General features: G+C 38.2%; 1 protein-coding gene across 1 annotated transcript in view; it reads left to right on the forward strand.

Annotated features, from left to right (window-relative positions):
• LOC119507338 (contactin-6-like) overlaps positions 1-13,102 on the forward strand; it is a 572,510-nt gene that overhangs the window by 150,928 nt on the left and 408,480 nt on the right. The window contains 1 exon segment of the mRNA XM_037800513.1: positions 3,263-3,425. The gene's annotated coding sequence lies outside the window, so the exon portion shown is untranslated.

Consider the following 13,102-nt stretch of genomic DNA (forward strand, 5'->3'; position numbering starts at 1 on the left):
TCTCTTTTTTTCATGTCCAAATGTCAGATAATTTTATTATCTACCTAATGGATTTGTTGCCCCACTCCTCTTCTTCCTTTCTTAATGAATGGTGATAACAGTGATGATTAGGCTGTTGATAGTAGCACTGCTGTGTGGCAAGCAAAACACTCATTATTCCTCAAGTCTCCTTTTAAAAAAATTAGCAAAACTTCCAGCCAATTCAGTTATCTAGTTTATTCCTCATTCTCTAATTAAATCTTACATGACATCATCTTTGTTGTCATCAAAATAACTGATAAGATCAGAAGCAATCTCATAAGGAAGTAAAAATTTGTTTCATCTAAATAATAGAAATCTAAATTTTAAGGGGTATGCACATTTGGTGGTTTGAAGCCATATGTACCCCAGGAAAACATGCTCTTAAATCTAATCCATCCCTGCAGGTGTAAACCCATTTTAAGTAGGCCCTTTTGATAAGGCCGCTTCAGGTAAGGTGTGACCCACCTCATACAAGATGAATCTTAATCCTATTACTGGAGTCCCTTATAAATAGAATTAATACAGAGAGAGGGAAAAAAAAATAATGGAAGCAAGAAGCTGAAATCAGTGAAACCCAGAAGAGAAGGGAGCGACCAACAGGCACCGGCATGTACCTTGCCATGTGGCGGAAGAACTAAGATTCACAGCCTATCTTTGGGAAGAAACATCACCTTCATGATGCCTGGACTTGACTGTTTTCCCAGACTCTAACCATGAGCAAATAAATTCCCATTATTAAGCCAAACCATATCATACTGTTTGCTTTAAGCAACCAAGTACATTTTTGTTATCTTTCTTTATTTTGATTCCATTTTTGTTGAATTTTATTCCCATCCAAGACCATATTTTTCACTTGCTTTATCTCTTCCATTTTTTAAAGATGCATATCCATTTAAAGTCAAAGGAAGCTCCATGCATGAAGGATATGCAAAAGTATGAAAGTGTGGAAAAGAAAATGCCCCAAAGGGGTGGAATTTTTTATGAAGAAGGCTTAAAATGAGGCAAATAAATTATCTGTTATGTCCATATTTTTCATAGAACATTAGAGAAGTGGGGAAAGGTTGAAAGTTAATGGTTCTTTGCCCTACCCTTCTCATTTTGAATAATATCTTGTTGAAGGGACTCTACTACTTGAAGGCTGTGAATGCACAGGAAAAGCAGAGCTGACATTTTAATGCTGAATGTTGTTTTTAATTGCTAATTATGAAGGGTGGTATGAGAGGCATAGAGTGGTTTTTAATTTTCTTTCCAGTTTGCAGATTTCCTTTAAAAAATTGAGCTTTAATAATTTACAAAGGAGAGAGAGTCACATTGGCACAGTAAACCAACTAAAAATAGAACTTTATTTCCCAGTCTAGGTTTGAAATGCCTTAGTGTTTTTTAAATGACTACATGTATTTGGAAGGCTGAGTAGAAAAATATCAACTACTTAGTATGTTGTAAGCTTCTACCAGGCCTAGTTATTGCCTAAGTGACACTTAAGAAAATTAGGCATAATCCCACACTAAGCCTGATGTGTAATCAATTGATTCAATAATTCCCTCTATGCCTTGTCCTCCATAAGATTGCTCCATTGTTGACAAGTTTTGGTACAGTGTTAGTGATTTCAAGTTACAGGCAGCTGGATAAACCCGTTGAATGGAATTGAGGCATCCATTTACAACCTTTTTCAATACTTCGACCTTGAAACACTTCCAGTTTGGCGAGTATGTCAATGATCTGAAGAGGTTCGCTTCTTGAGTATCTGACACCTCTTGGAAATTCCTGTTTTCCTTGCTCCTTTCTAGGAACTATTAGAGATAAAAAGGCTTGGAATTCATTTTGATAGCCTAAGTGACAGTGTAACCACAATACAACTAAAGGCAAATAACATCATAAATTTTATTCCTCGAATATCTTGTTTGGTTTTTATTGCCTATAAAGGCAACTTTCACAATAACTTCTCTCTTTTCATTTGATTATGGAAAATAACATTGAACTAGTAACATATATTTGAAGTTTTTGAACACGTACACAATATTGAAATTTCAACAATTTTTATACAGAATGAGAGTACCACAACTGGATATTTAGGTATATTGTCAATCTCTGTAAATCTTGGTTTTTGTTGTACTTACTGATTTTACATAACTTGGTGGCCTCAACCTGCCAACAAATTGTTCTCTAAAATAACTGTATGTCCTGAAAAAGAAATCTTGCAATGATTTTGAAAGGCTGTATCTTTTGCATCAGAATTTCAAATACTTGTTTCTGAGAAGCAGCGAGAAAATTATAACTAAATTTCATGCACATTGAATTAACTTTGTCTGTCCTGTTGACTCCCTGTGACGGTAAATAAGAATTTGGGGTAGGAGTAACCTGGCACGTGAAGACATGAAGGTGTTTCTCTGCAAGAAAACAGGACTTTTCTTATAAAATACTTCATTCAATTTCTTTTTTGGTCGTGCTAAAGAGAGATTTCCAGCCACAACATTTTAAAATCCCCTTAAGAAAGCTAAACATTTCTGCCATTTGGAAACAGGACTGAGTGTTGGAGAGATTTTCACTTAACTTCACAGTAAGTGGCTTAAGTTGACTTCCTGGAAGCCTTCATGAATTTGCAATAGGCAGTGATTGAGAATCACTGTCATAGAAGGCATAAGGATAAGTCATTTCCAGTGACTTAGATCAGAAAACACCTTAAGGGAAGTAGGGTTCAACTTCTCCATCTTTATTAGTTAGGCCTCTGGTTTTCAGTTTGAAGAAACTTAAACCCAGCTCAAACTAACTTAAGCAAAAGATAAATTAATTGACCCAGACAGTCAGGAGGGTTATGACGGTAGTTCACAGAACCGAAAAAAAAGAACCAAAAGATCCTGGATTTAGGACCTAGAACCCAGGTTCAAATGGCCCCATGATTATCTTTGTTGTATTCTCATTTCTATTTCTCTTTATGGACTAGCCAAATTTCCTTCTACTGAAAACAAACAACCACCACCAAACAGTGACTCCAATAGAAAAGGACACAATGTCACTAAATATCCATGTATTAATATCAAGGAAGGACTATGATTTACCCATCTTTGAACCAATGCTGTGGGTCTGGAGCATAGGATCATCACGTCCTCCTGTTCATTTCCATGAATAGGGGACTAGCATCAGTTATCAGAGGGGAGATAGAAAAGCTAGCCAGGGCAGTTGAAAACAATAGCTAACACAGTCCACCATTCCTTGCTGAAATATCTGTACAACAACCTTCTAGGTAATGTTCCAGCATCACCTGGGAAAAACATGAGATATGGTGAAAAGATCACTGAATTGGGGAACAGGAACACTGTGATCTATCTCATCTCTGCTTCTAACCAAACTTGTATTGATGAAAAAGCCACTTTGCAGCTCTGGACTTCATTTTTCTCATCCATAAGGTAACTTCAAACTTAAAAATTCTACCAAGTTCAATTTCTATGAATAGGAGCTATAACTGACAAGAGCTCATTCTTTTATCAAAGAGCTCAGATAAAGTTATATTGAGCTGAATTCTGCCTCTCTTGCCATTGAGTATTGAGATAATTTTGGGCTCTGGTTATCAGACACCCCTGAGTTTAAATCCTGGTTTGTGACATTAAGCAAATTACTTAACTGCTTGTGTCTCAGTTTCTTTATTTGTAAAGTCAGGGTAATAAGTTTACCCACCTTGTAAGGTTGTTCAAACAATTTAATAAGAAAATGTATGTAAAGTACTTGACAAAGTCCCCTAGTACAAACAAACACTGGATAAATATTAGTCATTGCTGTTATTATTATTACGATATTCATTATTTTTTCCTTAACTTCCAGCAATTGCTATTACTCCTTTCCTTAACAACTGTGCAGAATTAAGTTATCTATCTTTCAAGGATTTTGTTGTTTTGTCTCACCAGCCCCCCTCCCCTTCTATTTCACTGTTGTCTTTTATTCTTTAGAAAATAGACCCTTTAACACTTCCTCATGGGGCATGGAAGAGATCTTTCCTTTCTGATTGCCAAGGGACGGAGACCTTTCCTATATTGACTGTGTTGTCTAGTTGTGTTTTGAAAAATTTGGAGTCCAGAGATATTGCAACAAAGCAGCATTTTCCCCCAATTCGTTTGCTATTTATTTATTTATTTATTTATTTTTAATTCAGTTTTATTGAGATATATTCACATACCATACAGTCATCCATGGTGTACAATCAGCTGTTCACAGTACCATCATATAGTTGTGCATTCATCACCCCAATCTATTTTTGACCATTTTCCTTACACCAGAAAGAATCAGAATAAGAATAAAAAATAAAAATAAAAAAGAACACCCAAATCACCCCCCCATCCCACCCCATTTTTAAATCAGGTTTTGTCCCCATTTTTCTACTCATCCATTCATACACTGGATAAAGGGAGTGTGATCCACAAAGTTTTCACAATCACACTGTCACCCCTTTAAGCTACATTGTTTTACAATCGTCTTCAAGAGTCAAGGCTGCTGGGCTAGAGTTTGGTAGTTTAAGGGATTTACTTCTAACTATTCCAATATATTAAAACCTAAAAAGTGTTATCTATATAGTGCATCAGAATGTCCACCAGAGTGACCTCTCGACGCCATTTGAAATCTCTTAGCCAGTGAAGCCCTATTTCATTTCATATCCCCCTTTTGGTCAAGAAGATGTTCTCAATCCCATGATGCTGGGTCCAGATTCATCCCCGGGAGTCATATCCTGCGTTGCCAGGGAGATTTACACCCCTGGGAGTCAGGTCCCATGTTGGGGGGAGGGCAGTGAGATCACCTGCCAAAGTGACTTAGTTAGAAAGAGAGGGCCACATCTGAGCAACAAAGAGGCACTCAGGGAGACTCTTAGGCACAATTATAAGCAGGTTTAGCCTCTCCTTGCAGCAACCAGCTTCATAGTGGCCAGCCTCAAGACAGGGGGCTCAGCACATCAAGCCATCAGTCCCCAGTGTTTGTGAGAACATCAGCAACAATACAGATGAGAAAGTCCAACACCTCCAAAGCAGCATTTTAAAAAGTGGTGACACTCAGGGGAGTGAAACTCCCTGGCAACATGGAATATGACTCCCGGGGAGGAATCTAGACCCGGCATCGTGAGATGGAGAACATCTTCTTGACCAAAAGGGGGATGTGAAAGGAAATGAAATAAGCTACAGTGGCAGAGAGATTCCAAAAGGAGCCGAGAGGTCACTCTGGTGGGCACTCTTACGCACAATATAGACAGCCCTTTTCAGATTCTAGTGAATTGGAGTAGCTAGCAGTAAATACCTGAAACTATCAAACTACAACCCAGAACCCATGAATCTTGAAGATGATTGTATAAAAATGTAGCTTATGAGGGGTGACAATGTGATTGGGAAAGTCACATGGACTACACTCCCCTTTGTCTAGTTTATGGATGGATGGGTTAGAAAAATGGGGGAAGGAAAACAAACAAACAAACAAAGGCACCCAGTGTTCTTTTTTACTTTAATTGCTCTTTTTCACTTTAATTTTTATTCTTGTTATTTTTGTGTTTGGTAATGAAGACGTCAGGGATTGATTTTGGTGAAGAATGCACAACTGTGTAATGGTACTATGAACAATTGAATGTACACTTAGTTTGTATGACTGCATGGTATGTGAATATATCTCAATAAAAAAATTTTTAAAAAAAAGTGACAAAAGTTTCCTGGGGAATGTGGATATGTGTATTGTAGGAATAGGTAATTGAGCACAGACAGTTCACTTAAATACATAGATCATATAAAATTACTTATTTGGGAAGGGACCCAAGTAATTTGATCACCTCTTTTTTTTTTTTTTTTTTTTTGCGTGATGAAAACTGCTTTTGATGATTCATTTTTCTGGCATATGCAACTGCCTGGGAGAAGGTAATAAAAGTTGAAAAAATAAATGCTGTTTTAAATGATGTCTTCTGTAACCCAAAGCATCCATCCCATTATTTGCATCAAAAATTTAGCCAAACCAATTCAGAATTATGAAGACAAAATTTGTTAACAGAATGGAAACTTTTGACTAAATGTGAGAAATAGCTTGGCTTCATCTCTAATATTTTTGCTTGTTTGTTGTACCTTTTGAACTTATATATTGTCATGACTAAAGTGATACCTTGAATTAATTTCATCTTGGAAATTGCAGAGGTTCTTATTCCATCATCCTGACATCGTTGTAAGATTGCTGGGTCAGGAATTATAATTATCACCTAAATTTTACCCAAAAATTTACCCAAAGTCACCCAGCTAGTATCTGGCAGATAGGGATCTGAACAAAGGCAGTTAAACTCTGAGTAAATGTTCTTATTAATATAAAATAGTATGATGCAGTCATTGTGTCTTTCTAATCTTGGCTAAGATTCTTTAGACAAGTCAGTAAAATTAATGTTGCCCATAAATGCATCTCAATGATTTTGAGAAACCTGAGGGAAGCAAGAATGAGGTGCGTAGAGAAAAGAACCAGCCACAGAGGTTGAAGTGAAAGTGTACATAACACGACTTCATCAACATGGCATCATATGACATCAATTGAAAAAAATCTCTCCAGATATTCAGTGACTAAAATGAAAAATCTCACTTCCTTAGAACTCTGGAGGACAGTAGAGACTGAAGGACTATATAAATGCTGAATCAAAGTAAAAGGAAAATATCAGGGCAAAAATCGGGTGAAGAAGAGCTAAGAAAATATGAACAGTTTAACACAGGCTGTTCTAAAAGTCTAGAATAAGTTGGACCAAGTATCAAAGATGAGCCTTAACATAAAGCCAGTCAACAATAAAGCCCTGGACAAGAGAAAGAAGTGGACCTTCAGAGTTAACTCATCAAGATAACCAGATGCCTAGAAATCAGCAAAAATTACAAGCCATATTAAAAAAAAGGCAGATATGTCTCAGTCAAGGGAACGAATTAAAACTTCAGAGGAGAATCAGAAGTTGGAACAACTAATCAAAGGTGATCAAAAAAATCTCCTAAATGAATTCAAGGAGATGGAGGAAAATATGCATAAGGAGATAAAGAATATTAAGACAATGTGTGAGCATGAAGAAGAATTTGAAAATATAAAAAGAAACATAGGGAGGTGGGGCAAGATGGCAGACTGGTGAGCTGTAAGTTTTAGTTACTCCTCCAGGAAAGTAGGTAGAAAGCCAGGAACTGTGTGGACTGGACACCACAGAGCAATCTGTCTTTGGGCATACTTCATACAACACTCATGAAAATGTCGAACTGCTGAGATCAGCGAAATCTGTAAGTTTTTGCGGCCAGGGGACCCACGCCCCTCCCTGCCAGGCTCAGTCCCGTGGGAGGAGGGGCTGCCAGCTCCTGGAACGAGAAGGGAGAACTGCAGTGGCAGCCCTTATCGGAAACTCATTCTACTGATCCATACTCCAACCATAGATAGACTGAGACCAGACACCAGAGAATCTGAGAGCTGCCAGCCCAGCAGAGAGGAGACAGGCATAGAAAAAAAAAAACAACACGAAAAACTCCAAAATAAAAGCGGAGGATTTTTGGGGTTCTGGTGAACACAGAAAGGGGAAGGGCGGAGCTCAGGCCTTGAGGCACATATGCAAATCCCGAATAAAAGCTGATCTCTCTGCCCTGTGGACCTTTCCTTAATGGCCCTGGTTGCTTTGTCTATTAGCATTTCAATAACCCATTAGATCTCTGAGGAGGGCCCTTTTTTTTTTTTTTTTTTTTTAATCCTTTTTTCTTTTTCTAAAACAATTACTCTAAGAAGCCCAATACGGAAAGCTTCAAAGACTTTCAATTTGGGCACGTCAAGTCAAGAGCAGAACTAAGAGAGCTCTGAGACAAAAGGCAATAATCCAGTGGCTGAGAAAATTCACTAAACACCACAACTTCCCAAGAAAAGGGGGGTGTCCGCTCACAGCCACCATCCTAGTGGACAGGAAACACTCCTGCCCATCGCCAGCCCCATAGCCCAGAGCTGCCCCAGACAACCCAGTGTGACAGAAGTGCTTCAAATAACAGGCACACACCACAAAACTGGGCGTGGACATTAGCCTTCCCTGCAACCTCAGCTGATTGTCCCAGAGTTGGGAAGGTAGAGCACTGTGAATTAACAAAGCCCCACTCAGCCATCATTTCAGCAGACTGGGAGCCTCCCTACACAGCCCAGCAGCCCAGAACTGCCCTGGGGGGATGGCACTCACCTGTGACATAGCACAGTCATCCCTCAACAGAGGACCCGGGGTGCACAGCCTGGAAGAGGGGCCCACTTGCAAGTCTCAGGAGCCATACGCCAATACCAAGGACTTGTGGGTCAGTGGCAGAGACAAACTGTGGCAGGACTGAACTGAAGGATTAGACTATTGCAGCAGCTTTAAAACTCTAGGATCATCAGGGAGATTTGATTGTTAGGGCCACCCCTCCTCCCCGACTGCCCAGAAACACGCCCCACATACAGGGCAGGCAACACCAACTACACACGCAAGCTTGGTACACCAATTGGGCCCCACAAGACTCACTCCCCCACTCACCAAAAAGGCTAAGCAGGGGAGAACTGGCTTGTGGAGAACAGGTGGCTCGTGGACGCCACCTGCTGGTTAGTTAGAGAAAGTGTACTCCACGAAGCTGTAGATCTGATAAATTAGAGATAAGGACTTCAATAGGTCTACAAACCCTAAAAGAACCCTATCAAGTTCAGCAAATGCCACGAGGCCAAAAACAACAGAAAATTCTAAAGCATATGAAAAAACCAGACGATATGGATAACCCAAGCCCAAGCACCCAAATCAAAAGACCTGAAGAGACACAGCACCTAGAGCAGCTACTCAAAGAACTAAAGATGAACAATGACACCATAGTACGGGATATAAAGGAAATCAAGAAGACTCTAGAAGAGCATAAAGAAGACATTGCAAGACTAAATACAAAAATGGATGATCTTATGGAAATTAAAGAAACTGTTGACCAAATTAAAAAGACTCTGGACACTCATAGTACAAGACTAGAGGAAGTTGAACAACGAATCAGTGACCTGGAAGATGACAGAATGGAAAATGAAAGCATAAAAGAAAGAATGGGGAAAAAAATTGAAAAAATCGAAATGGACCTCAGGGATATGATAGATAATATGAAATGTCCAAATATAAGACTCATTGGTGTCCCAGAAGGGGAAGAAAGGGGTAAAGGTCTAGGAAGAGTATTCAAAGAAATTGTTGGGGAAAACTTCCCAAATCTTCTAAACAACATAAATACACAAATCATAAATGCCCAGTGAACTCCAAATAGAGTAAATCCAAATAAACCCACTCCGAGACATATACTGATCACACTGTCAAACACAGAAGAGAAGGAGCAAGTTCTGAAAGCAGCAAGAGGAAAGCAATTCACCACATACAAAGGAAACAGCATAAGACTAAGTAGTGACTACTCAGCAGCCACCATGGAGGCAAGAAGGCAGTGGCACGATATATTTAAAATTCTGAGTGAGGGAGATTTCCAGCCAAGAATACTTTATCCAGCAAAGCTCTCCTTCAAATTTGAGGGAGAGCTTAAATTTTTCACAGACAAACAAATGCTGAGAGAATTTGCTAACAAGAGACCTGCCCTACTGGAGATACTAAAGGGAGCCCTACAGACAGAGAAACAAAGACAGGACAGAGAGACTTGGAGAAAGGTTCAGTACTAAAGAGATTCGGTATGGGTACAATAAAGGATATTAATAGAGAGAGGGAAAAATATGGCAAACATAAACCAAAGGATAAGATGGCCGATTCAAGAAATGCCTTCACGGTTATAACGTTGAATGTAAATGGATTAAACTCCCCAATTAAAAGATATAGATTCGCAGAATGGATCAAAAAAAATGAACCATCAATATGTTGCATACAAGAGACTCATCTTAGACACAGGGACACAAAGAAACTGAAAGTGAAAGGATGGAAAAAAATATTTCATGCAAGCTACAGCCAAAAGAAAGCAGGTGTAGCAATATTAATCTCAGATAAAATAGACTTCAAATGCAGGGATGTTTTGAGAGACAAAGAAGGCCACTACATACTACTAAAAGGGGCAATTCAGCAAGAAGAAATAACAATCGTAAATGTCTATGCACCCAATCAAGGTGCCACAAAATACATGAGAGAAACACTGGCAAAACTAAAGGAAGCAATTGATGTTTCCACAATAATTGTGGGAGACTTCAACACATCACTCTCTCCTATAGATAGATCAACAAGACAGAAGACCAATAAGGAAATTGAAAACCTAAACAATCTGATAAATGAATTAGATTTAACAGACATATACAGGACATTACATCCCAAATCACCAGGATACACATACTTTTCTAGTGCTCACGGAACTTTCTCCAGAATAGATCATATGCTGGGACATAAAACAAGCCTCAATAAATTTAAAAAGATTGAAATTATTCAAAGCACATTCTCTGACCACAATGGAATACAATTAGAAGTCAGTAACCGTCAGAGACTTAGAAAATTCACAAATACCTGGAGGTTAAACAACACACTCCTAAACAATCAGTGGGTTAAAGAAGAAATAGCAAGAGAACTTGCTAAATATATAGAGACGAATGAAAATGAGAACACAACATACCAAAACCTATGGGGTGCAGCAAAAGCAGTGCTAAGGGGGAAATTTATAGCACTAAACGCATATATTAAAAAGGAAGAAAGAGCCAAAATCAAAGAACTAATGGATCAACTGAAGAAGCTAGAAAATGAACAGCAAACCAATCCTAAACCAAGTAGAGGAAAAGAAATAACAAGGATTAAAGCAGAAATAAATGACATAGAGAACAAAGAAACAATAGAGAGGATAAATATCCCCAAAAGTTGGTTCTTTGAGAAGATCAACAAGATGGACAAGCCCCTAGCTAGACTGACAAAATCAAAAAGAGAGAAGACCCATATAAACAAAATAATGAATGAAAAAGGTGACATAACTGCAGATCCTGAAGAAATTAAAAAAATTATAAGAGGATATTATGAACAACTGTATGGCAACAAACTGGATAATGTAGAAGAAATGGACAATTTCCTGGAAACATATGAACAACCTAGACTGACCAGAGAAGAAATAGAAGACCTCAACCAGCCCATCACAAGCAAAGAGATCCAATCAGTCATCAAAAATCTTCCCACAAATGAATGCCCAGGGCCAGATGGCTTCACAGGGGAATTCTACCAAACTTTCCAGAAAGAACTGACACCAATCTTACTCAAACTCTTTCAAAACATTGAAAAAAATGGAACACTACCTAACTCATTTTATGAAGCTAACATCAATCTAATACCAAAACCAGGCAAAGATGCTACAAAAAAGGAAAACTACCGGCCAATCTCCCTAATGAATATAGATGCAAAAATCCTCAACAAAATACTTGCAAATCGAATCCAAAGACACATTAAAAAAATCATACACCATGACCAAGTGGGGTTCATTCCAGGCATGCAAGGATGGTTCAACATAAGAAAAACAATCAATGTATTACAACACATTAAAAACTCGAAAGGGAAAAATCAATTGATCATCTCAATAGATGCTGAAAAAGCATTTGACAAAATCCAACATCCCTTTTTGATAAAAACACTTCAAAAGTTAGGAATTGAAGGAAACTTCCTCAACATGATAAAGAGCATATATGAAAAACCCACAGCCAGCATAGTACTCAATGGTGAGAGACTGAAAGCCTTCCCTCTAAGATCAGGAACAAGACAAGGATGCCCGCTGTCACCACTGCTATTCAACATTGTGCTGGAAGTGCTAGCCAGGGCAATCCGGCAAGACAAAGAAATAAAAGGCATCCAAATTGGAAAAGAAGAAGTAAAACTGCCATTGTTTGCAGATGATATGATCTTATATCTAGAAAACCCTGAGAAATCAACGACACAGCTACTAGAGCTAATAAACAAATTTAGCAAAGTAGCGGGATACAAGATTAATGCACATAAGTCAGTAATGTTTCTATATGCTAGAAATGAACAAACTGAAGAGACACTCAAGAAAAAGATACCATTTTCAATAGCAACTAAAAAAATCAAGTACCTAGGAATAAACTTAACCAAAAATGTAAAAGACCTATAGAAAGAAAACTACATAACTCTACTAAAAGAAATAGAAGGGGACCTTAAAAGATGGAAAAATATTCCATGTTCATGGATAGGAAGGCTAAATGTCATTAAGATGTCAATTCTACCCAAACTCATCTACAGATTCAATGCAATCCCAATCAAAATTCCAACAACCTACTTTGCAGACTTGGAAAAGCTAGTTATCAAATTTATTTGGAAAGGGAAGATGCCTCGAATTGCTAAAGACACTCTAAAAAAGAAAAACGAAGTGGGAGGACTTACACTCCCTGACTTTGAAGCTTATTATAAAGCCACAGTTGCCAAAACAGCATGGTACTGGCACAAAGATAGACATATAGATCAATGGAATCGAATTGAGAATTCGGAGATAGACCCTCAGATCTATGGCCGACTGATCTTTGATAAGGCCCCCAAAGTCACTGAACTGAGCCATAATGGTGTTTTCAACAAATGGGGCTGGGAAAGTTGGATATCCATATCCAAAAGAATGAAAGAGGACCCCTACCTCACCCCCTACACAAAAATTAACTCAAAATGGACGAAAGATCTCAATATAAAAGAAAGTACCATAAAACTCCTAGAAGATAATGTAGGAAAACATCTTCAAGACCTTGGATTAGGAGGCCACTTCCTAGACTTTACACCCAAAGCACAAGCAACAAAAGAGAAAATAGATAAATGGGAACTCCTCAAGCTTAGAAGTTTCTGCACCTCAAAGGAATTTCTCAAAAAGGTAAAGAGGCAGCCAACTCAACGGGAAAAAATTTTTGGAAACCATGTATCTGACAAAAGACTGATATCTTGCATATACAAAGAAATCCTACAACTCAATGACAGTAGTACAGACAGCCCAATTATAAAATGGGCAAAAGATATGAAAAGACAGTTCTCTGAAGAGGAAATACAAATGGCCAAGAAACACATGAAAAAATGTTCAGCTTCACTAGCTATTAGAGAGATGCAAATTAAGACCACAATGAGATAACATCTAACACT

This window comes from Choloepus didactylus, chromosome 1 (genome assembly GCF_015220235.1).
Source record: "Choloepus didactylus isolate mChoDid1 chromosome 1, mChoDid1.pri, whole genome shotgun sequence".
NCBI classification, from domain to species: domain Eukaryota; kingdom Metazoa; phylum Chordata; class Mammalia; order Pilosa; family Megalonychidae; genus Choloepus; species Choloepus didactylus.